Genomic DNA, 26,991 nt, shown 5'->3' with positions numbered 1-26,991 from the left:
ATTACAACCTTAATGATACAAAGCTGGGAGGGAATTGCTAACATTTTGGAAGTTAGACTCAAAATTCAGAAGATTCTTGACAAATCTGAACATTGGGCCCTATCCAACACGGCGCAGTTCAGTGGTGAAAAAAGTAAGGTTTGCACTTAGGCAGGAAAAATCAAATATACAGATATAGAATAATTAGTACCTAGCTCAACAGTAGTGCCTGGGAGAGGAATCGAGGTCTCCTGGTTAAATATGAGCCAGCAATGTGCTGCAGCTGCCACAAAAGCCAATGCAGTCCTAAGCTGTATCTACAGAAGGACAGCATCAGAATCACAAGAAATGATAGTATATTGCACCACTGAGGCCACATATAGAATCGAATAGAATAACAGAGTTGGAAGGGACCTTGGAGGTCTTCTAGCCCAACCCATTGCCCAGCCAGGAAACCCTACACCACTTCAGACAAATGGTTATCTAACAACTTCTTAAAAACTTCCAGTGTTGGAGCATTCACAACTTCTGCAGGCAAGTTGTTCCACTGATTAATTGTTCTCACTGTCAGGAAATTTCTCCTTTGTTCTAAGTTGCTTCTCTTCTTGATAAGTTTCCACCCATTGCTTCTTGTCCTGCCTTCAGGTGCTTTGGAGAAGAGCTTGACCCCCTCTTCTTTGTGGGATATTCTGAGATATTCTGTCCTGCTATCCTGTCTCCCCTAGTCCTTCTTTTCATTAAAATACCCAGTTCCTGCAGCCGTTCTCCATATGTTTTAGCCTCCAGTCCCCTAATCATCTTTGTTGCTCTTCTCTGCACTTTTTCTAGAGTCTCAGCACCTTTTTTTATATTGTGGTGGCCAAAACTGGATGCAGTATTCCAAGTGTGGCCTTACCAAGGCATTATAAAGTGGTAGTAACCCTTCACGGGATCTTGATTCTATCCCTCTGTTTATACAGCCCAGAACTGTGTTGGCTTTTTTGGAAATATTGCATCCCGTTCTAGTCGCTACAATACAAGAAAGATGTTGAGACCCTAGAACCGTGATGGCGAACCTACGGCATGCGTGACAGAGGTGGCATGCAGAGCTCGCTCTGTGGGCATGCACACTGTTGCCAGCTGCTCTTCTGGTTTCTGGTGCGCTGGCCAGCTGGTCTTTGCGGGCACCAGAGCGCCAGAAAACAGCCTACAAATGGCCCAAAAAATGGCCCCAAACAGGCCATTTCCCGGGCCATTTTCAGGCAAAAAATGATGCAAAAATGGTGTGAAAATGGCTCGAAAAATGCCCCAAAAAACAGCCTGAGAACAGCCTGAAAAACAGCAAAAAACAGCAAAAAAACAGGCATACATGTGCCAGCCACCTGGTCTTCAGGTTTCCGGTGCTGTGGCGCATGCACAAGCATACACATGCACGGCGTTCCGGTTTGGGCACTCGGTGCCAAAAAGGTTCACCGTCACTGCCCTAGAAAGAGTGCAGAGAAGAGCAACAAAGATGATCAGGAGTCTGGAGGCTAAACTGTACAATGAACAGCTAAAGGAACTAGATGTCAGACTGTGATGCTATCTCAAAATTAAATGAATTTCCAAACTGCCAATCTTTAAGGAAATCTTTCTTTAATTAAGCACAGCCACCGGATCATGACTCCACGCGGACAAGACTGACCTTTTGCCTCCCAATCCCTCCCTTTCCGATCCCCAAATCTCTGCTTCTCATTGGCTGTCTTCCAAGTCATTCTTCAGACTTCTTTTTCTCGTCATTTCCCAGGAATGTGCCCCCTCCCCTCATTTCCACGACAACCGGACTTCAAAGGGATTTAGCAGGCAAAAGTTTCAGAGTTTATCTCTCACTCTCCTCTGCTCTCTATGCCAGCGTTGAAACGCTGACACTAGATATGTTAAGCCTAACAAAGAGCAAAGGGAGACATGATAGTATTTTCCAATACTTGAAGGGCTGTCACAGAGAATGGAGCAATGATTTATTCTCCATAACAAGGGCAGGTCAAGGAGTAATGGATGGAAGCTCATCAGGGGGAAATCCATCCTAGAAATAAGGAAGAATTTCCTGGCAATAAGAATGATTAATCAATGGAAGAGTTTGCCTCCCAGACTGGTGGGTGTTCCATCACTGGAGGTTTTCAAGAAAAGATTGAACAGCCATTTGTCTGGGATAATATAAGGACTCCTACTCAGGCAAGGGGTTGGACTAGAAGACCTTCAAGGTCCCTTCCAGCCCCATGATTCTAAAAGCATAATTTTTACACTATTTGCATTGTTTTTCCCACCGGACACTCATTTTTCCCATTATCACCATTCAACCTAGCATGACATATGCTAGCATGACATAGTGTGACTATGATTGACATGTGAATTTCTAGTTCCGTATACTGTACACCCATAATAACCTGACTGACATTCATTCACACTCTCCGATGTTCATTTTAGCCTTTCATTCATAATTAAACCTGTATTTAACTTCCCTTCAACTTATACTGAACTTCTCTCAAACTGTTTTAAGACAGTTTGATGATTTGGAGCTTTGAAAGTGTAATCACCACTCTCTCGGTTTGCATTGTTGAATTCTCTGGCATCACCTTTATTTAAAGAATGGCTATAAGAACACAAAAGCATCATAGACATTCTTAAAATCGCAAAGAAACTCAACACTTCATTTGGAAATATACCAGAGGTAGGTTTCGATAGGTTCTAACCAGTTCTGGAGAACCGCTAGCAGAAATTTTGAGTAGTTCGGAGAACCAGTAGTAAAAATTCTGATGGCCCCCTCCCCATCTATTCTCTGCCTCCCAAGTCCCAGCTGATTGGGAGGAAATGGGGATTTTACAGTATCCTTCCTCTGGAGTGGGGAGGGAATGGAGATTTTACAGTAACCTTCCTCTGGAGAGGGGAGGGAATGGAGATTTTACAGTAGCCTTCCCCTGCCATGCCCACCAAGCCATGCCATGCCACGCCCACAGAACCGGTAACAAAAAAAAATTGAAACCCACCACTGAAATATACCTAGCTGTCTAGAAAAACAGATGAAGCTAAGATGAACTGTTGGAATGTATCGTACAAGAAACAATAGGTGGAGGAAGATCCAACCTGGAAATAAAGAGAAATTGACAGAGAGAATGATTAATCAGTGGAACGACTTGCCTCCAGACATTGTGAGTGATCCATCACTGGAGGTTTTCAAGAAAAGATTGGACAATCATTTGGCTGTTTGTTTGCTTGGTTATTTTCTTGCAAATGTTTCATTACCCATCTAAGTAACATCATCAATGCCAGAAGGGAGTTGGGTTTGTTTTCTGTTCAGATCAAGCTTAATTACTGGTGATCCCATTGTTTTCCAGAAAACTACATGGATACAGTTTGCTATGGCCATGTTTGAATTTTGTAATCTAATCTTCCATCTTGGTCTCCCATCCAAGTTCTAGAGTTGAGTCAACTCTTAGTTACTATATGGACACATCCATATTGAGTTCTTGGCAACAATATGGAAACTGTGGGATCCTTGGTGCTCTCTGAGCTTGGTTATTTTCTTGCAGACATTTCATTACCCCACTAGGTAACATCATCAGTGCTAGAATGGAGATGTTGTGGCTCCGCTACCGGAGCCTGTGTCATCGTCAGGAGAGGACTCCGAGAGTGAAGGGGAGGAGTTGGTAAGGCCTCCCTCTCCAGGACCCTCCTCTCTGGCAATGCCTTCGGTGTCCGCCGAAGGGCAAGAGATAGGCCCGGGGCCAACACGTCCACGCAGCCACAGATGGACAGTGATGAGGGTAATGAGTCTTGGCTGGACCCACACCAGCGTTGCAGAGATAAACGCGCGCAACAGAAGAAAAGGCGTGCCCGAGATTAGGCTGAGTCACTGGACCACACCCCACAGGATATAAAAGGGAGCGTGGTGGCCAGTCAAACCTTGTGACGAACAAAGCTGAAAGCTTCCACGCCATTCTGCATTGCCGGACTTTTGCTTTAAGACTGGATTATCTCTGGACCTGATTGTAATTATTGAGCTGCTTTCCTTTGATGTATCAGAAGTGGGGAGAAATTATCTCTCCTCTTTGTAAATAATAAACTCTTGGCAGGCAGCCACTAGGTTGTTGCCAAGTTCCGTTATCATAAGGAAAAGGATTTTGCTGGCTGGTTTGGTCTTTAACTCCTGAACGTCTGTTGGTGTGTGTGCGTGGGGTTGGGGACAGAACAGGAGAGGAGCTTGCTCTCTGTTTATATACCGGTGACTTGCCCTGACAATGTAGCATCTTAAAGAGCTAGACTAGATGAAGCAGAGCAATCTAACCTTCTTGCTTTTCAGTCATTGTTAATTGTCCATGATCAGAACAATGGGCCTTTTGAAAAAGTTCCCATGGCACCTTGTCTAAGTTGAAACAGGTTTGCTAGTATGAGCTATGAAAGTTATCCATCGAAGTTGTCATTTTTGTGATGCCTGATTGTTTCTAGCCTTTACATCACACCTCATGTAAGCCAGGCTCTAATTTTGAAAGGACTTTGATAATTGTTTTCTGTCCCTTCCTTGGAAGACAGCTGCTTGGAAGCTTGTGTCAGAAAGCGAAACAGGTCAAGATATCAGCTTGTCAGTGAGAAATAAAAGAAGTCAGAAGAATGAAAGAGGATGTCTGTTTCCAGTCTCCTCCATGACTTGCTTCAGTTCTCATTCTGGGCAAAGAGCCTGAAGCAGGTGGTTTCTAAGGGAACGTGACCTTGAAGATAACTCTTGCTCACTCCTGCAGTATTCTTTTATACTGTCAGGGAATTGCACAGCAGCTGTCCAGATAAAATGGGAGGCACTTAACACAAACTTGTGGTTTCTTTATACATTTATAAATATAATTTGATATTCAAATTTACAGCAGTCTTTGTCACCATCCAGAAGGAACAAAGACAAGTTAGTCAAGAACATAGGAACATGTCTACAAGCCCAAAACTATTGGAGCAAGATAAAAGATTGGCTCATGGAGATTACAGGAGTCAGCTTTCAATTGAGACCAGAGGTCTACTTATTAGGAATAAACCCTGGGGGCATAAGGAAAATAGACTGGTACCTTTTCATACGTATTACCACTGCGGCTAGAACTGCATATGCGCAACTTTGGAAAGGGAAAGAAGTACCATCGGATCAGATGATTATTAACAAAATTTTGTGGTGTGCAGAATGTGATAGATTAACATATATTCTTAAAGATAGACAAGAATCAACTTTCAATCAAAGCTGGGATAAATGGTACCAATGGATAGAAGTAAAAATGTCATGAGATAGATGTTAGGAAAGCATGTGGCATAGATATGTAAATAGCATACTAAATATAAATAAGGTAATATTAGATATAAGAAGATTAACAAGTGCAAGATGCAATATGATAAACCTAATCAAATCTGTAGTATGATGTTATGTAATATTATTTAGAAACTGTATATATATGGTGGTTGAATCAACCTCAGTTGTATGTATGTGATTTTGTCTTGTTATAGTCCTTTTTCTATTTTTTGTTTTTAATTTATAATACAAATTATTTTTTTTAAAAAAGAACATAGGAACATCAGGAGGTAAACCCAAAGGTGCTTTTTCAAGAGGCAACTGGACTTTTTTTTTTCTTTTGAAGACGTTTTGCTTTTCATCCAAGAAGCTTCTTCAGATCTGACAGGATAGTGTGGGGGAATGGAAGGATTGATATTCCTTGCAGACAGCTAGTCATTTGCATCCTTTTAGAGAGTCGTTGAGGCCACTTGGAGGTTTATCTGTGTCCTCAGGGTCGCCTGAATGGTGCTCCTGGTTCCTGCAGTCTGCACTTTTTTTTCCTCTGGAAATGCATTCATAGTCCCACACCATTCAAAGAGTGTTCATCCCAAATTGTATAGCTAAAAGTTTGTAAAGATTCTCAGTCATCCAGGTCATGGTTGTCCCAAAGGTGTTTTTTCAGGAGGCAACTGGACTTTCTTCTCTACAGACATCATGAGGTAAATTAAAAGGTATACAGAACACACTGAAGAGAAAAAGGCGGGAAAAAAGGGAAACACCCCCTTTGTACTTACGGCAACCAATCACAGCGTAGATTGCCTCATGCACGAGTCAGCACTTTCTAACTAATCAGCTACAACATGTGTGTTTTGGCCCATTGTACACTTTAACGTCCCAGCTACTAAATTCAATATCCTAACTAATACAACTTCTTTCCATTGTATCTAGTGATGATGATATCGATGATGTTCTCCATTCAGTTGTATCCAACTCATGGTGTTTCTATGGATCAGATCTCCCCACATTTTCTGATCTTACACTTCTTTTTTGAGCTTTTCTGTGCTCTGGCTAATGTCGGCTTTGATGGTGTCCAGCCATCATGTTCTTTGATGCCTGGTTTCCTCTCACAGCTAACCCTTCCCAACATAATTACTTTCTCCAGTGAATTCCCCCACCTGACATAGGCCAAAATAAGTGAGACACAGTGATTTTTCCCCCCTTCCTGTGACATGTCTGGTGTTATGCACTTCGATACTTGGTTGTTGGTCACCTTTGTTGTCCAAGGGTTGTATATGATACACATATACAATGGAAAGAAGCTATGCTGGGAAAAAAAAACTCAAAATGAAGAGTCGAACTTTCATAAGAAAGTGACCTTGAGGCTGGTGTTTGTGTAAAAAAAACAAAGATTGCCTCGATTTATTCTATGAAAGAAGACGTTTGTAGAAAAACTTGAGTTCCTTAGGGCCATTTACAACCAAGACGCCTGTCTGTGTGCTGTTACATTGTGGAGAGAAAGCAGGTCAATTAAGTACCTGAATTGCAGGTAGAAAGAAGACTAAAGTTGGAGTTGAAGGTCAAGAAGATAGCTAGAAATGGACAAAACAAGTCCTTTAAGCAAGGAAAAAAACAGAAGTGGCTCTGCTTCCTCTGGTCTTGTCCTTTAATATGCTTTCCACCACTTCAGCTTAGCTTCATCTGTTTTTCTACTAATTCTTTCTATATCTATCTTTCCTCGTGACCATTAACATCATAAGTGCAGGGAACTATATAGGCAAAATTGAACTTCAGCATCTAAAACTACCTGAAGTTTCATCCCAGCCTTTCTTCCATCATCTTGCTAGTGCAACAAGATCAATCGTTAAAAAGAAATCTTGTCTGTGTCAGCGCTTCAGCGCTGGCATAGAGAGCAGAGGAGAGAGAGATAAGCTCTGAACTTTTGCCTGCTAAATCCCTTTGAAGTCAGGTTGTCGTGGAAATGAGGAGGGGGGGACATTCCTGGGAAATGACGAGACAAGAAGTCTGAAGAATGACTTGGAAGATAGCCAATGAGAAGCAGAGATTTGGGGATCGGAAAGGGAGGGATTGGGGGGCAAAAGGTCAGTCTTGTCCGCATCGAGTCATGATCCGGTGGCTGTGCTCAATTAAAGAAAAGATTTCCTTAAAGATTGGCAGTTTGGAAATTCATTTATTTTGAGATAGCATCGAAGTCTGACAGTCTGTGTGGTTCTTGGTGCTCACTGATCTTGGTTGTTTTCTTGCAGATGTTTTATTACCAGACTAGGTAACACCACACTGAGAGTAGCACTGATGATGTTACTTAGCTGGGTAATGAAATGTCTGCAAGAAAATATCCAAGATCAGAGAACATCAAGGGCCCCACTGTTGAACTGTGAGCTAAAAATATTTTCTTCTATCCATTGATATCTTGTCATCTTAGAACATAGAATAATAAAGTTGGAAGTAACCTTGGAGGTCATCTAGCCCCCCCCCCCCTGCTTGAGCATGGATGGGTTGGACTATACCATTTCAGACAAATGGTTGTCCAGTCTCTTTTTGAAAGCCTCCAGTGATGTAAATCAGGGGTGGGTTCTAAATTTTTTTACTACCGGTTCTGTGGGCGTGGCTTATTTTGTGGGCGTGGCTTGAAGGTCATGTGATAATTCTTTAGGATTTAGCAGAGGTACTGGTCTACCAGGCTTTTAACTGCTTGCAGAGCTGTACCGGTCTACTCATTTGTTTTTGTAGGCACTGGTCTACCCATTTATTTTTGCAGGCACTGGTCTACTTATTTGTTTTTGTAGGCACTGGTCTACCCATTTATTTTTGCAGGCACCGGTCTACTCATTTATTTTTGCAGGCACTGGTCTACCCATTTATTTTTGCAGGCACTGATCTACTCATTTGTTTTCTTTTAACACTGATCAGCTGTAGGGCGGCCCTTTGAAGCCCCGCGGCAAGAGTTTTAAAATATTTTTTCCCTCTAGCCGATCAGCTGGAACTCAGGAGGCAGCAATAGATTGCGGGTGGGGCCAAATAAAAGGTAAGAATAATGCAGGGGGGCAGGGGCAAGGGGGCAGAACCGGTTCAGTGACGTCATATCGTCACCGCTACCGGCTCGGCGGAACCGGGCTGAACCAGGAGGAACCCACCACTGATGTAGATCCGAACTGGCTGAATATCACCTCCAGTTGCTTCTCTTCTGGGTTAGTTTCTATCCAATGTTTCTTGTCTTGCTTTTTTGGTGCTTTGGAAAATAGTTTGATCTTTGTAGAAGCCCCTCATATCTTCTACTGATAAAAGTAGAAGATGCTTTGCCATCTTCTGAGGAGCACATCCTCACTGCAAAATCACAGTGTCTATTGTAAAAGAATAAAAAATAATAATTCAACTCCATTACTCATCTGTACAGCACACAACCGGAGAACACATTTAGCACCCTTGATTTTTGTCTGCTCAAAGGAACAGAGGGGTATTTACCGAATTCCACACAGCTGGAATTCAGGACCAGTACTTGCGATTGCTTCCAAATTATCCAGAGTAGCTTTTATTAACCTCACTTTCTTTATTCACTGGCTTTCTCCCTTTTCATTTAGCTGGAAGAAAGAAAGAAAATCAATCCCCCTTTTTTCTTTTTCTAACAAAAGATGCTCCTGTAGAAAGTCAGCAATTGTCCTTTCTAGGTAGTCCAAGTACTTAAGACGAGGATAAAAAAATATTAGCTTGCCTCCCAATTTACTCCCAGCTATTTTCTGCGTCTTAAAAGATGCTGGCTTCTAGCATAAATGCGAGGTGGGCTTAGTGCAACTTAAACATTGTATTGATTCTTTGTTACTTTCTCTCTCTCTCTCTCTCTCTTTTTTTTTTTTGTTAACAAAAGCAATTGGGAGAAAAACATTCCTGACGGCGCTTCAACACCGAATCCACTCTGAGTAGTGACCTTGTGGTTAGTGAGAGGATGGTTCATTTATGAAGAAAATATTATATTTCCTGGAGACACACTGCTAACAGAGCGCGGAATAAGATTTTTGCATTGCAGAAAAGATACTTTCCCTCCGCTCCGGTGCAGCAGGCAATGGGGTGGGCGTGCGTGGCCGGAGTGAAGAACAGGGTAGCGACAACAGCAACAGGACTGACTGAAGCTCTTTTTCGGCGCATTCGAGAAGCGGAAGCCTGCAGCCAGCCGCCGCTGGCGGCTCAGTTCCAGCTAGCAAAGAGGCGGCAGCTGGAAGGCTTCTTGCACCGAAAAAACATGGAGGCAGCTTCAGGCATCTCACGACAAGTATATTGTATGTTTTTAACTTTGGCTGTGCACCGCCCCGAGTCCTTCGGGAGAGGGGGCGGTATAAAAATCTAATAAATAAATAAATAAAATAAATAAATAAATAAATAAGGGGGTTGAACAAATGCAGCCTGGCGGGGAGCTCAGTGGCAATGGTTAAGCCCTGGCTTGCCTTCTCTGGCAGCCAGCCGTGGGAGGAAGTTATGGTTGCGGGATGAAGAAAGAGGCGGTCATGGGGAAGGAAGCAGGGAGATTGAGTAAGGGCTGGGGCCTCTGAAGGAGGGGAAACAGGGCAATGCGTGGTGAAGGGAGAACGGGCAGCATGCAGGAGGAGGCCCCAGGAAGGCCAGAGCCAGGGAATGGTGCGTTCCCCGACCTGGCCGAGGAGGATGGCGGGTGGCAAGCAGGTGGAGGCTCCTGGGCCTTGGGGAATGGCGTGTCCCTGGGCCCCAGCCCCCGACCCAAGGCAAATGGCGAGCGGACGGCATGCTTACCTTTGGTGAGCTGAGCAGAGCGGGTGAGGCATGGAGGTGACTGGCGAGGCAATTAGCTGGGCCGCATGGTGAAGACAAGATATATAGGGCATGGGTGGGCAGGACGAGCGTCGAGCAGGTGAATGGGTGGATGGGCGGAGCCAGCCAGAAGTGGTATTTACCGGTTCGGTGAACCAGTTAAAATTGCCGCTACCAGTTCGTCTGAACCGGTCAGAACCGGCTGAATACCACCTCTGATCATGCTTTATATTATTGTATATAAAGAAGTTTCTTCTATAAATGAATCCTGCTGAATTATTTACTTGTGTGCTGGTTGGATCGCTGCAAACTCTGAAAGTTTGTCTGTGTTCTCAGGGTTACCTGAGTAGTGCAAATGGAACTGCTGAAAGGACTATGTTGTGGAGCTGTGTTTTCTGCAGGACGTTTTTCTTCCCTGTGTCCCATCGCTGTTGAACACAGGTGCAGGCTGTTGGGAATAAATCTTTGTCGTCTCCATCTCAAATTGAAGCGTCTCCATTTGCAGGTAGAATACAGGTAGTCCTCGACTTACGACCACAATTCAGCTCAAAATTTCCTTTGCTAAGAGAGACAGTTCAGTGAAATTTACCTCATTTCCTGATATAGTTGTTACGTGAATCACTGCAGCTGTTAAGTTAGTAACGTGGTTGTTGAGTGCATCTGGGTTCCCCCATTGACTTTGATCGTCAGAAGGTCTACAAAAAAACGGGGGATCAAATAACCCCGAGATCAGAGGTGGAATTCAGCTGGTTAGGACCGGTTCGGGCGAACCAGTAGTGTTTATTTATTTATTTATTATTTATTTATTACTTCAATTTATATGCCGCCCTTCTCTGGAGACTCAGGGCAGCTTATAATATGTTAAGCAATAGCCTTCATACTTTTGTATATACCTGCTTAGTAGGGCTTTCGGGGGCCCCTAAGCGGTGTTCTTTTTTATACAAAGTCAGCTTATTGCCCCCACAATCCGGGTCCTCATCTTACCTACCTCGGAAGGATGGAAGGCTGAGTCAACTTTGAGCCTGGTGAGATTCGAACTTGCAGTAATTGCAGGCAGCTAAGTGCTATTTAACAGCGCTTTAGTCCACTGCTCCACCAGGCTCTGCCCACCCGCCACCGCTCTATCCTGTCCTTTATTTCCTGCTTTGTAGCTCATCTCAATCATGCAACACAGCTGATTCCCCCCCCCCAACTCACTGTTCTACTTACCATTGCTAACTTGGGAGGTAAGCAGCTGAGCTTCTAAATGCTCCATTTTCAGCGCTGCGTGCAAGTGCCTTAGGCACACACACGTGCAAAGCGTGTGCTCACCGAACCTGTTGTTAAACCGGCAACATCCCACCACTGCCCGGGATACTGCAACCATCATAAATGTTGCCAAGGTTCTGAATTTTGATCAAAGGAGCCTGGATAGCTCAGCAGACTAATGCATTGTAATTTAACTCCAGCTGTCTGCAATTACTGTAAGTTCAAATCTCACCAGGCTCAAGGTTGATTCAGCCTTCCATCCTTTCTAAGGTAGGTAAATTGAGGACCCAGATTGTGGGGGCAATAAGCTGACTTTGTAAAAATATACAAAAGTATGAAGGCTATTGCTTAACGCATTGTAAGCCGCCCTGAGTCTCTGGAGAAGGGCGGCATATAAATCAAATTAAAAAAAAAAAAACATAACCATGGGGATACTGCAATGGCCGTAAGTGTGAAAAAAACGACTGTAAGTGTCAGGTATGCTTCCTTCAATATCCAGGAAAGAAAACCCCAAACTCAAGCATTTTGAAGAATTTGGTACTTTTACTGAATATGAAATGATTAACAACCCAGTTAAAGCTGGAAGTGAGCAAAACGCGCGAAATGCATCTACTAAGCTTCTTCCCCCCCCTCGTGTTTATAAATCATCAGCCAATCCAAAGGTCAGGTGGCAACACGTCTGGCAGCGTCATTCATCAGGAATGTCGGACAGTTGGTCAGCCGTCCCCTTTTGAAGTTTCAGTTTCGTTTCTCACGAAGTCCCCTCCTACAAAGACAAAACCACCTCCTGCTCCCTTTCCCCCCTTTGCTCCATAACTAATCCCTCCCCGTTTCTTATGGCAGCTGAAGCAGGCAAGCTGAGGCTGACAGTAAGTCACTTTTCTCAGTGCCCTTGCAACTTTGAACGATCCCTAAATGGACTCTTGTAAGTCGAGGACAACCTGTAATCAAATCAAGATTTTCAGCTGCTGCAAATGGGCAGCTTTTGTTCTCAATGTATGGCAGCCAGGTGGAATTTTCCAACGTGTTGGAAATAGAACATGCAAAGTCATGTTTATTTTCCTCTCCTAAAGTGCAAATAAGAAAGAAGAAAAGAAAGTAAGTCACCGCACTTTGTATTAAAGATAGCTCCTGGGGTGGGTGTTAGGACCAGGCTGTTGTGATCTTGTTAATACACATTTCATGCAGCATCTGAGCAGACGTTCTCAGCCTTGCCTGCCAAGATGTCTCAACTTTTTCCTAGAGGATTAAGGGGACACTTTCTACTCAGCAAATCATTTATTCATTCGCTTCTCCGCAGAAGCCGCCGTCAAAAAATAATAATAATAATAATAATAATGCAGATATCTGTTCCCTATCTCTCGACCAAGACCAGGAGGATATATGCATACAGCTATGGCGCAGCCATCTGTTGGCAATGATTTTCAGAGGCTGCATACATCTGTAGATCGTGCACTTATTCTTTGCAAGTTCTTCCTTTTGTTTGGTCTAGTGGTTAAGGCTAGAAAGCGGGAATCCGTGAGTCAGAGGTGGGCTCCTGGGGGTTTGGCAGGGTTCGGGCGATCATCTAGCCAAGGATCTCCGGGGTTCGGCGAACCCCCAAATGCCAACCCTGGCTGGCCACTTCCACCCTGCCCCTCCCCTCCCAGGAGTCTCCACACAGCCCGTTCATCATTCCAGGTAAGTGCAGGGGGCGCACAGAGGGTCTGGGAGAGCAAAAAACTGGCCTACCAGAGGTTCCAGAAGTCCTCTTTCCAGCCCCCGGAGGGCCACCAGACCCTTTGGGGAAGCTGTTTTTGCCCTCCCGAAGGCTCGAGGAAAGCCTCCAGAGCCTGGGGAGGGCAAAAAATAGGTCACCCGGAATTTCCAAAAGTCCGGAAACGGGCCTGTTTCTGGCCTCCAGAGGGCTTCCGGATCCCGGGGGAAGCTGTCCTGAAGGCTCGAGGAAAGCCTCTGAAGCCTGGGGAGGGTGAAAAATGCCCCCCTCCCCTGCCGTGGTGCAGGCGGCTAACCCACCCAGCAACGGGGCAGCGAACCTGTTGCTAAAGGATCTGAAGCCCACCCCTGGTTCTAGTCCATCTTAGCCAAGAAAGCTAGCTGGGGGACTTTGGGCCAATCACCAGGAAACAGGGAGTTCTAGTCCCATCTTAAGCATGAAAGCCAGCTAGGTGACTTTGGACCAATCACCCCAAGATTATGAATTTTCACACAAATGGTTGTCCAATCTCTTCTTCAAAACCTCCAGTGATGGAGCACCCACAACTTCTGAAGGCAAGCCATTCCACAGATTAATTGTTCTCACTGTCAGGAAATTTCTCCTTAGTTCTAAGTTGCTTCTCTCCTTGATTAGTTTCCACCAAATTAAATTAAATTAAATTAAATTAAATTAAATTAAATTAAATTAAATTAAATTAAATTAAATTAAATTAAATTAAATTAAATTAAATTAAATTAAATTAAATTAAATTAAATTAAATTAAATTAAATTAAATTAAATTAAATTAAATTAAATTAAATTAAATTAAATTAAATTATTAAATTAAATCCTGCCACACCCCCAGGAGCCCACCCCTGATTGAGCTCCACCATGTTCACTGATAAAAGTTTCCCATTAATGCTCTTTCATAGTTGTAATCAAAATGCTTGGGAAATATAGAATAATTTTCCTCCTCCACCTTCTCCTCATACAACAATAGAATCAGGAGGAAGTTTGGGGTGACCTTTCCTGTTTATAAGGATTGTATTTCTATGCATTTGGGGAAGAAAGACGTACCAAAAAAAAAAGAAGGAATAAGATTAAAATTTCATGCCCAGATTTCTTTTGCAAGATAACTTCAGACAGGGTGATATTCAGAGGACAATTGGCACAAAGGAGATTTTATTATAGCTGGGTCCCAGCATGAAACACACTGGGACTCCATCATAATAATGTTTGCCTTATATAAATATTTCTTCTTTTCCAAAGTTTGCTCAGAAGGGGCATTTTCTTCTCTGTCCTCTCACCTTTGTTGACAACACAAGAAAAACACAAACTTATAAACCAAGAAGAGATATTTAAATAGGGATGTGCCAAGCTTTGGAGATGTCATTCAAAAGCTGCTCAGATTTCCAAACTGAACAAGCTCATCAAGATACACTGGATGCTTCTGCATTGACCCCTTTCTAATTTACTTTTATTTAATTCATGTTTTATTTCTCAAAGCAACTGACATACTCAAGATTCTCACCTTTCTCCCACAACTACAGGACTATAAATTGGGCTCAGGTGAGAATGACTGACTGGCCCAAAGTCACCCAACCAGATGCATTAAAACCACTCTGACTCGCTGGTTTCCTGGTTCCGAAGGCAAGATGCACTAGTGAAAGATTACAGAAAAATTACGAACAACTCATTCCTACTGGTACATGCCGAACCTTCCTCATTTATCAGCCGGAAGACTCAAATTCAGAAGTCCCCTAGTCCTTGCATAACATCTGCCCAACAATTTTAACATCAATTCCCAATGGAAAGTCAAATGGGTGTCAGGGTGTCAGAGGGGGGAAACAGGGGCATGATTGGGGATGTAAATTATGTGGGGTCAGAGCTGGCTTGCTGTCAGGGTTCCAACGGATGCCCTACTTAATTCATGAGCCTCGAGCCAACTTCAAAAGTAATCCAGTTATTTATTAGGAGCTTCATGTTGGCACGTTCCCAAGAGAAGCCCGTTCTGACCCCACGTAATTTACTGCTCCAATCATGCCCCTGTTTCCCCCTTCCCCCAGGTTGTGTCATCAATCACATTTGCCAACGGAGCAATTTTGTGGGTTGTAGAGAGCACTCCCCTCTGGCTGCTGTGGGTAACTCTGGGATACAGCCTTGAGAGAGATAAATCTGGAATGTGCATCTGTCTGTGGCTGCCATGCCGTTTCATCAGTTTCCCATCCCCTCTTTCCTATGGCAACTCGAGAGCAGGCCAGGGATGCTTTGCAAGTTGACATTGGGTTGCTGAACCCTAGTTATCGGAAGACATATACAATAACCCCCTCCCCAAAAGGTGCCAGGTTTCGAACAACCACATCAGCAATGGACAATCTTAAACAGGATTTGCACCTCACATGGCATCTGCCCGGGCTCTCTGTATAAAAAGGACATAGCATCCTCTGCTCGGTGTGACCATGGGGTCCCACCTCAAATTGTAGATCACATCATGACCGGCGACATATATCGATCCAGTATCTGATATTTTTTTTAATATAAACGATGTTGCACATCAATGGTTAGATGGCTTAGAAATTGGTATTTGAACACAGATCTTTTGAACGTTTATATTTTATTGTGTTTTACTAATCTAAATGGCATGTTACTATACAGTATATAACTAGTTCATGTACAATATGCCACACAATAAACAAACAAACAATAAATCACCACCACTACATTCAGAATTCAAATAAACCCTGGTCTTTTATATTACGGTAAGAAAAACGCAACCAAGAAAACCAACCAAGTCCACCAATCTAGCTGGGCATATTACAATTAGAATAACAGAGTTGGAAGGGACACTGGAGATCTTCTAGTCCAACCCCCTGCTCAGGCAGGAAACCCTGTACTATTTCAGACAAATGGTTTGTCCAATCTGTTCTTTAAAACTTCCAGTGTTGGAGCATCCACAGTTTCTGGAGGCAAATCATTCCGCTGATTAATTGTTCTCACTGTCAGGAAATTTCTTCTTAACTCTAGGTTGCTTCTCTCCTTGGTTAGTTTCCATCCGTTAGTTTCCATATTAGAAACACACAAACACTAAATGTTTATCTGACTCACTGAAGAAAGGTGTTGTACTAACAGAGAAAAGAGAACTGACTTATTCTCCAAAGCACCTAAGGGTAGGACAAGAAGAAATGGGTGGAAGATCATTAAAGAGAGATCCAATCTAGAATTAAGGAGGAATTTCCTGAGAGTGAGAACAATTAATCAGTGGAACAGCTTGTCTCCAGAAATTGTGGGTGCTCCATCACTGAAGGCTTTAAAGAAGAAATGAGATAGCGATTTGTCATCGCTATCTAATCTCTTTGGTTTTCCTAGTTGCAATGTTTCCCAGTTGCTGTGAAAGTTGGACCATAAGGAAGGCTGAGTGCCAAAGAATGGAGGCCTTTGAACTCTGGTGCTGGAGAAGACTCCTGCGAGTCCCTTGGACTGCAAGGCGATCCAACCGGTCAGTCCTAGAGGAGATCAACCCTGACTGCTCTTTAGAAGGCCAGATCCTGAAGATGAAACTCAAATACTTTGGCCACCTAATGAGAAGGAAGGACTCCCTGGAGAAGAGCCTAATGATGGGAAAGATGGAGGGCAAAAGAAGGAGGGGACGGCAGAGAATGAGGTGGCTGGATGGAGTCACTGAAGCAGTCAGCATGAGCTTAAATGGACTCCAGAGGATGGTAGAGGACAGGAAGGCCTGGAGGAATGTTGTCCATGGGGTCGCGATGGGTCGGACACGACTTCACAACTAACAACAACAAAAGCTATTTGTCTGAAATGGTATAGCATTTCCTGCTTGAACAGGAGGTTGAACTACAGTAGAAGACCTCCAAGTGTCAGGTTTCGTTGCTATCTTAAATAAACTTCATTCTCAAGCGCAAGGTCTCTAATGAATCTTTTTTTTTTTATTTAAGAATAGGAGAATGACATCCCTGAACTCTTTGTGCAGCCAAAACTGGCCCCTCCTTCCAAAACCCTCCCTTTCCGTTCTTCAACCCCAATGTCTCATTGGCCATCGTGCAGATCCATCTCTTCGTCCCAAGCACTTTCTTTTCACAGGAATTTCCCCTTCCCTCTGTCACCCAGGTAACGCTATCTACTAAAGAGCAGGGAACTAGGTAAAAGTTCATCTCAGCATTAAAGCAAAGCTTCTCCCTTCTTTCATTCATGTCAGCGCTGGAGGAGAACATAATTTGGAATGCTGACACCAAGGTCCCTTCAATCCTGTGATTTTAAGTTCTGTATTCATGAGCACGGAACGCCATACAAATATGGGGAAACGTAGGATTTGAAAGGTAATTCTTTTCTAAACTGCAGTACTATAAAAAATACAGCATTTCTTTTAAAAAGGCAGGACATTTTCTAACATCCGTCTGTGAAGCCTTCTAACTTTCAGTGTTCTCATCTGAGAATTTCAGATTTTTATCTTTTGCCCTTTATATTCAGATTAGTCTCCCCTCTGACCCACTTATTCCTATTCAAATTTATTTTTGAAATTTTTATTCTTCAACTGCAGGATTCACTTGAGGAAAAGGCTCTCCAAGAACCATTATGAGAGGCTATTGAGGCTAAGTAGGTTCCTTGGTTTATTGAATATTACTGTTCTTTTCCACTTCTTTTGACCATTAAGTTAAACCTTTAATACTAAAGTTTCAGTCTGAGGAGATAAATCAGAAAATGGAATTTCTTCACCAGTTTTGCCTAGTCATACTCTTCTCCTTGGAGGGAAGGAGAAAGTATTGTTCTACTTTCCTTAGCCATAGGACATGGGTCTGCAACCTTAAACACTCAAAGAGCCATTTGGACCCATTTCCCACAGAAAAGAAAACACCGGGAACCACAAAACCCTTCCTGTGCCTGACTATTTCCTGAGCAGCCACAAAACTAGCATATGTAGTTGAATTAAACCTTCTGTTTTCTTCTGAAACTGTGGATTTACTGTGGATTTATCCGTGGTTGGCCTACTGAGGGGTTGAAAAGCTCAATAAATCGCGTGCCTGCAGGTGTCACACATTGGTGGTTGGGACACATATTTTGAGTGACAGGGAGCCACAGCAGCGGGGTGAAAGAGCCACATGCGGCTCCAGAGCCGCAGGTTCCTGACCCCTGGCATAGGATAATGACTACAGGTGGTATTCAGCCGGTTCATACCAGTTCGGCTGAACTAATAGCAGTGACCGGCGTAATGCCGTCCTATTTACAGGGGTGCTGTTCAGAAGGTTGTGACAGGTTCTGGAGAACCGGTAGCGGAAATTTTGAGTAGTTTGAAGAACCGGCAAATACCACCTCTGGCTGGCCCCAGAGTAGGGTGGGAATGGAGATTTTGCAATATCCTTTCCCCAGGAGTAGGGTGGGAATGGGGATTTTGCAGTATCCTTCCCCTGGAGTGGGGTGGGAATGGGGAATTTGCAGTATCCTTCCCCTGGAAGTGGGGTGGGAATGGAGATTTTGCAGTATCCTTCCCCTGCCATGCCCACCAAGCCACACCCACAAAACCAGTAGTAAAAATTTTTGAATTCCCCCACTGCCTATTTAGTCACAGTTTTTGAGGCCAGGTGCATGCGCGGGGCGAACTGGTGGTAAGAATATGTGAAATCCATTGCTGATTATGACATTGTCTCTCCTTTTTCTTCCTCCTGTAAACTTTAAAAAAAAAACACACACACACCAAATACCCATTTTTGCTTTAGCTAAGCCAATCGAGACACAGCATCCAATGAAAATTTAGAAGCGGAAAAATGACATGACATTGAGATTCTAGAAAGAGTGCAGAGAAGAGCAACAAAGATGATTAAGGGGCTGGAGGCTCAAACATACGAAGAAGGAATTGCAGGAATTGGATAGGTCTAGCTTAATGAAAAGAAGGACTAGGAGAGACATGATAGCAGAGTTCCAATATCTCAGGGGCTGCCACAAAGAAGAGGGAGTCAAGCTATTCTCCAAAGCCTCTGAAGGCAGGACAAGAAGTAACGGGTGGAAATTAATCAAGGAGAGAACCAACCTAGAACTAAGCTAAGGAGAACAATTAATTGGTGGAATGGCTTGTCTCCAGAAGTTTCTGGGTGCTCCAATAATGGAGGTTTTTAAGAAGAGACTGCACAGCCATTTATCTGAGCTGGTATAGGGCCTCCTGTCTGAGCAGACAGTTCCATTAGCAGTCTTCCCAGGTCCCTTCCAACTCTGTTCTTCTGTTAAATACTAAAATAAAATAGGATTCTGTTCAGTTGATGGTGAGAGTACTTTTTTTAAAAATTATTATATTGTAAGCTGCCTATGGTTCCCCAAACAGTGAGCTGGGCGGTGGATGGATGGATGGATGGATGGATGGATGGATGGATGGATGGATGGATGGATAGATACTGTAGATAGATAGATAGATAGATAGATAGATAGATAGATAGATAGAGAGAGAGAGAGAGAGAGAGAGAGAGAGAGAGAGAGAGAGAGAGAGAGAGAGAGAGAGAGAGAGATGTAGGTAGATAGATAGGTAGATATGTACACTGCTCAAAAAAATAAAGGGAACACAAACAGAAGACATCCGAGATCTGAATGAATGAAATAGCCTTATTGAATACTTTGTTCGTTACATACAGTAGTTTTGTGTTCCCTTTAGGTGTTTCCGCAGTGTAGACTCAAACACCAGACCCACACTCGTGAGACACCAGACCCACACTCGTGAGACACCAGACCCACACTCACGAGAGCCACACAGGATGTAACCACCACACATCCACACAGAAAGCAGACTCAAACCCACACTGATAATGAGGCACGACCATGGACCAGAAGCCAGACCACAGCTGCATCATTAGCCACTTTAAACCCCTCCAATCCATACATGAAGCAGACTGACACCCACCATGAAGAGGTGGCACGGCCACGAACACGAAGCCAAACAACAGCAACACAGCTCACCAGCTCAAATCCCCCTGCTACTCAGACTAACCCGAGCACAACCAAGTCCCCACCTAAACAGAACACACAGCCAGCCAATCAGAGCACAGCCAACCCCCCATCCAATCAGAGCACAGCCAAACCCCCAACCAATCAGAACACACCTCCACCCAATCAGAACACAGCCAAGCTCCCACCCAATCAGTTCACACACCCCACTGGCAGTTAAAAGGAAGAAACAGCTGCGGTCACACACATTGCTCCTAGAAGCACGAAGCCGAAAACACCAGCCTGAAGATGACGAATGAGACTTCGTCGACACGTTGCCAAGACACCTCCAATTTTACGCGGGAGAAAACCCGAATAACCAAGGACCTACATACATACATACATACATACATACATACATACATACATACATATATATATATATATATATATAGAGAGAGAGAGAGAGAGAGAGAGAGAGAGAGAGACAGAGACAGAGACAGAGACAGAGACAGAGACAGATATGTAGGTAGGTAGACAGGTAGATAGGTAGGTAGAGAGAGAGGGGGGTAAGTAGATAGATAGATAGATAGATAGATAGATAGATAGATAGATAGATAGATAGATAGATAGATAGATAGATAGATAGATGTAGATAGGTAGGTAGATAGGTAGATAGAAAGTAACACAAGGGTTCCAGTTAGAATTGCCCTATCCATCTTGCTGATGGTGCCGACTAGAAATAGCTACAAGCAGAAACGTTAAAAGCAGAAACTTTTGATTCTGGACAGCATGGCTAATCAAAAGAACATAAGGAAAATTACATAACCCAACCTGGAACACAGAAAGTTTCCCACAGCGCTGTGACAAATATCGTGCCTCTCAGATAAAAGGAGCCTAAAGCTTTGCATCGTCTTTTCCAACCAGAGTGGCTACATGCGAGTGTGTTTTGTTGCTTTTTAGTATGCAGAACATTATTAATTCTCAGCATCTGGTTAACTATATCAAGCAGCGAGATAGTTAGTCACTTTTATCCTTACCCTGAGGTCAAAACAGCCCACCTTTCCATCAAGCCTGGAACGAAATGGGCTCCTGCAAAAGATAACAGCAATCGCTCTTGCCAGAAAGCAAATATATTTTTATATATACCTGCAATTTAATTTTTCTTTCTTTTCTCTTTCTTTCTTTCTTTCTTTCTTTCTTTCTTTCTTTCTTTCTTTCTTTCTTTTTCTTTTTTTTTCTTTCTCTCTTTTTCTTTCTTTTTCTTTCTTTCTCCTTCTTTCTCTCTCTTCCTTCCTTCCTTTTTTCTTTTTCCTTCCTTCCCTTCCCTTCCTTTTCTCTCTCCTTCCCTCCCTCCCTCCCTCTTTCTTTCTTTCTCACTTTTTCTCCCTTCCTTTTTCTTTCTTTCTTTCTATCTCTTTCTTTCTCTTTTCTTTTCTTTTCTTTCTCTCTCCCTCCTTCCCTCTCTCCTTATTTTCTTTGTTTGTTTGTTTGTTTGTTTCCTTCTTTCCTTCCTTCCTTCCTTTCCTTCCTTTTCTCTCTCTCCCTTTCTTTCTTTCTCTTTCTCTTTCTTTCTCTTTCTCTCTCTTCCTTCCTTTTTCTTCCTTTTTCTTTCTTTCTCTTTTCTTTTCTTTCTCTCTCCCTCCCTCATTTTCTTTCTCTCTCTCTTTCTCTCTCTCTCTCTCCCTTCCTTCCTTTCTCTTTCTGTCTTTCTTTCATTTTTCTTTCTTTCTTTCTCTTTTCCTTCTTTTCTCTCTCTGTCCCTCCCTCCTTATTCTTTCTTTCTTTCTTTCTTTCTTTTCTTTCTTTCTTTTTTCTTTCTTTCTTTCTCTTTTCCTTCCTTTCTCTCTCTGTCCCTCCCTCCCTCCTTATTCTTTCTTCCTTCCTTCCTTCCTTCCTTCCTTCCTTCCTTCCTTCCTTCCTTCCTTCCTTCCTTCCTTCCTTCTTTCCTTCCTTTCTTATTTCCTCAGATTTTGTAGCCTGACAAACAGAAACAGCAATACTAACTTTGTTTGTTTAAGGAAATGAGAAAGCCCAGGGCACCATCACTTTCTGCCACATGAAAAATTAATTTATTTGACAGGCCTATTATAACCAGAAGGACCAGAAGCAGTGTGTGTGTGTGTATGTTTGTGTGTGTGTGTGTGCATTACAATTAATCTGCAGGGCATGGCTCCATCAGAGACGGCTGTTTTGAGTGGGGATGACCACCGCTGCGATGAACATTCACAGACTTTTGTCATTTCCAGTTTCTACTCCAAGCAGAGCCTCAAAAATCTGCAGTTGACATCAAAAGATGCTGCAGGACTGGGATTTATCTATCATTAATAGATTTTTATATATTAGGTTAACCCAGTGTTTCTCAAACTTGGAAGCTTGAAGATGGGTGGACTTCAACTCCCAGAATCCCCCAGCCAGCTGGGGGATTCTGGGAGTTGAAGTCCACCCATCTTCAAGCTTCCAAGGTTGAGAAACACTGGGTTAAACTAAGAATATATGAATGCTTTTAAAAATTTATTCATTAGATTCCCCACTACCACCACCTTTATTACTTTAGAATATAACTGCCCAGAATAGGTGGACGGAGAGATGATTGGCATAGCAACTTCATCAATAAAATAAGCAAGTAACTCAAGGTGAGTAACATACATAATATTCCTTCCTCCTCACGTTTTCTCCCAAACAACAACCCTGTAAGGTGGGTAGAGCTGAGAAAGAATGACTGGCCTAAAGTCACCCAGCTGGCTTTCGTGCCTAAATTGGGAGTAGAACTCATTGTCTCCTGGTGATTGGCCGAGAGTCACCCAGTTAGCTTTCATGGCTAAGGCGGGACTAGAAATCGCCATCTCCTGGTGATTGGGCTAAAATTTTAGCCCAATCACCAGGCTTTCAGGTCTAAGGTGGGACTAGAACTCATCGTCTCCTGGTGATTGGCTCAAACATACCTGGCTTTCAGGTCTAAGGTGGGACTAGAACTCATCGTCTCCTGGTGATTGGCTCAAACATACCCGGTTTTCAGGTCTAAGGTGGGACTAGAACTCATCGTCTCCTGGTGATTGGCTCAAACATACCCAGTTGGCTTTCACGCATAAGGTGGAAGCAGAACTCCTTTCTAGCTTAGTACTAAAACTCATAGTCACCTGGTTTCTAAGCCAGCACCTTAACCATTACACCAACTGGCTTTCCAGTATTAATTATGGTTACTAATATTCTAAAAGTTTTTAGACATTGATATTTATTACTGAAACTTAGAGGTTGTAGTATTTTATAATTGTACTAAAAAAAAATCAGAGGTGGCTATATTTGTTTTATGTACTTTTTTGTCACTTTTTAAAAATTTTTACCTTTTATCTCTTCCCCTTTATGCTGATTTGTATTTAATAAAGCTATTCAATCAAATGTTTGTGCTCATCATTTATGTCAACTTTTCATATCGTCACCGCTACTGGCTCGGGAGAACTGGGCCGAACAGGGAGGATGTTTGTATGTAGGTCTTTGGTTATTCGGGTCTTCTCCCACGTAAAATTGGAAGTGTCTTGGCGACGTTTCGACGAAGTCTCATTCGTCATCTTCAGACTGGTGGAAGCACGAAGCCGAGAACACCAGCCTGAAGATGACGAATGAGACTTTGTCGAAACGTCGCCAAGACACTTCCAATTTTACGTGGGAGAAGACCCGAATAACCAAAGACCTACACACACACATATATATATATATACAGAGAGAGAGAAAGAGAGAGAGAGAGGGAGGGAGGGAGGGAGGGAGGGAGGGAGGGAGGGAGGGAGGGAGGGGATATATATATCCTCTTTCCCCCATTTGGGCTGTTCACATTTCCAGATGTGACAACTGCTATCTATTCTATTTCCAAAGTTTAGAATATAGGTTTAGGTAGAAGTCTGAAAAATGTCACTGGGATGGGTGGAAGTTCAAGGTTTTTATGTTGTTTCACAAAAATATGTGTGTGTGTGTCTGTGTGTAGACCCTACAGGATAGGTCTTGGATTTTGGATGCAAAGAACATAGAATAATAGAGTTGGAATGGACCTTGGAGGTCTTCTAGTCCAACCCCTTGCTCGAGCAAGTGATCTTCTATCATTTTAGACAAGTGGCTGTCCAGTCTCTTCTTAAAAACCTCCAGCGATGAAGCACCTATAACTTCTGGAGGTAAGCTGTTCCACTGGTTAATTTTCTTCACAGTTAGGAAGTTTCTCCTTAATTCCAGGTTGCTTCTCTCTTTGATTAGTTTCCAACCATTGTTTCTTGTCTTGCCTGTTGATGCTTTGGAAAATAGTTTGTTCCCCTCAACTTTATAGGAGCCCTTCAAATATTGGAACAGTGTTATCATGCCCCCCCCCATCTTTCTTTCTTTTCACCAGACTAGACATACCCAATTCCTGTAACCGTCCCTCGTATATTTTAGCCTCCAGCCCCCTAATCCAGTTAAAACTCATTTAACAATGAGTTTTTCCTGCTGAAACCTGAGTTTGTTCATTGTTTCTTTGCATGGCTGAACTTTGCGATGATCTTCAACGCATGACTGCTTCATTTCTGGGTCATAATTATTTCCTTCGGTGTCACAAACCTGCGAAACAAATTCTTCATCTTCAGTGACATGGTGCGACAACAGTCCCTGGCAAATTTCAACTCTTGACACGTCCTTCTCTGCTGTCATCATGCAAGAAAGCCATCCTGCGCCAATCTTTCAATATTGAATAACATCAATAATTTCACCCGTGTTTTTTTTCCCCGTGAAATGCCATGCTTGACAGCAAGTCCCCTTGATGGAGCTGCCAGTTCTCCCTAATCACTTCATTAAGCTTTCTCATGTGAAACTCATCAGTTGCGGCCGTAGACTGTTCCCTTCAGAACTGATCACCCACATCTGCTCTTCCTGGATCATCATCTTACATTTCTGGGCTTAGTGATGCACAATACTCCGGTCAACACAGCCATCACCTTCATCAACCTGCACTTAGCTGTGAATTTCAATTGGAAAGATTCTTTTTTTTTTCCCCAACAGTCATAAATTCACTCACTGAGCTTAAATTTCAATGCCATGCATTTAACGCAGGCTTCTATTTCATGAACAAAAGAAACACAGTCTTTTTTTTCCCCACAGCAACTTCCTGCAACTGATATGAAAGAACCAGATGTAAAGGAACACGTCAGAGTTTGTAGTGCATCGATACTGCCATCTCTTGGCAGAATATTTGTAGTTCAGGGTTGAACTCTGAGGTCCTTGATGCTCTCTGTGCTTGTTCTGCCCCAGTTACGGACCCAGAGAACGCAGCATACACAAAGTCTGTACAAACCTTAGTTTACTAAATTAAATCAGTCTTTTTCAAACAAAGGCTGTTAATTAACTTTCTTAACGGCCTACAAGAATCCAAAGAATAAATAATCGTAATCTTACTAGGATTGGCAGAAAGCCCAGAAGCAATTTGCAGGAAACTGATAAGAGAACTAAGATCAGGACGCGAAGGAGAGTGAACGAAGTTGCTCCCTGCAAATTGCCTCAGTCGTCATCCATCCTTAAATAGGCTAAGGGAGTGGCCAATTAGCCCCAAGCTTTACTCTTGAGGAGACCTCCTCCTGAGGAGCCACTCCTGCCTTTTGGCAGCTCTGCGCGCCCATGCATCGAGAAGAGGCTCCTCCTCTTCGTCCTCTTCATCCATGGAAGGTTCTGAAGGTTCTGAAGGCCCTGGCTGAATCCCCACCTCTGGCACCACATCTTCTCCAGCCTCCTCATTGTCCGACTCGAGTGCCAGCTGCACAGGCTGCTGGCGCAGCACCACACCAGCCTCCTCATTGTCGGAATCAGCTACTGGCTGCACAAGCTGCTGATGGGCCATAACAGTGCTTGGTAGTTTTCTTGCAGATGTTTCATTATCCAACTAGATAATGTCATCAGTGCTGGAGTTTGCTGTTTTTTTAATAGAAGTGGCTTGCCCTGCTTGTGTTGGTAGGAGTGGCCTTGATGGTCCTTTGATTAGGCTGTTGTTTATTGGTAGCTTGTTTGTCTGAGTTGGTAGTTCTTTGATTGCTGTATTGTTTACATCTTGAATGTCCGTCTAGTGTTAATCTTGGTGTTAATCCCTGTTCATCTGGGTGTTGATTGCTGTTTCCTTCTTAATTCAAGCTTAGGTCTCCCTCTCTAAACGTTCCACACATTACTTCTTGTCCTGCACTCAAGAGCTATAGACTATAAATCGACACTGACTTCTCTGTGACAACCCTTGAACTACAGGTAGTCCTCAACTTGTGACAAATTGCTTTAATGAAGGTTCAAAATTGGTGAAGTGCTCTAATCATACATAGGTAGATAATAAAACATCTTGAAGATAACCACCAAGTTCAGAGGACACCAAGGACCTCACCATTCTCTATTTCCCCAGCATCTAGGTCACCCTGAAATGGGTGGCAACTTGGTCGTAATACCAAGGTTAGCCCTGAAGTGGGTACCCAGCCCTTGTGATCAGTCCTAGCACCATTGCTGCCATTCAAAAAGGCCACTCTACGCCAGAGGTGAAATCCTCCTGGTTCGGACCAGATCAGCCAATCTGATAGCGATGGCGATGGGCGGTTCGGAGAACCAGTAGCAAAAATCCCTGCCCCCCACCACCACCCATGCCCACCCAATTGCCTGGTCACCCACCTGCCCACTGGGCCGCTTGCTGCTTCTTTCTGGCTTGCTCATTTTTCTGGGCTTGTTTTGCCTGCTGCAATCCCTGCAATCCATTGCATCATCTAGCAACTGAATCTGCCTGCCTGCAATCAATCTCATCGGTGAGCAACTGAATCTGCCTGCCTTGTGCCTTCAATTGGGTAAGTAACTGGTTTCTTTTGGGGGGGAGCTTTAAAAAAATAGTTAATTGGGGTTTTTTTTAGGAGTTTTATTTTTTTTTTTAGACATAGCAATTTAAAGTTAAGGAAGTTTTAAATATAGCTGCTTTTATCTAAAAATATAAATAAAATAAAATAATAAAATAAAATATTCGTGCAGCTTTCTGAGATTTGGTGTGTTTCTGTAGTGTTTCACTCTAACTACACAAACATACAAAATCTCACAAAGCTGTACGTGGCATTTTGTGTGGAAA

The sequence above is a fragment of the Pantherophis guttatus genome, chromosome 8, assembly GCF_059756535.1.
Source record: "Pantherophis guttatus breed Tessera chromosome 8, ASM5975653v1, whole genome shotgun sequence".
NCBI lineage: Eukaryota > Metazoa > Chordata > Lepidosauria > Squamata > Colubridae > Pantherophis > Pantherophis guttatus.
This window is presented reverse-complemented; position numbering follows the sequence as displayed.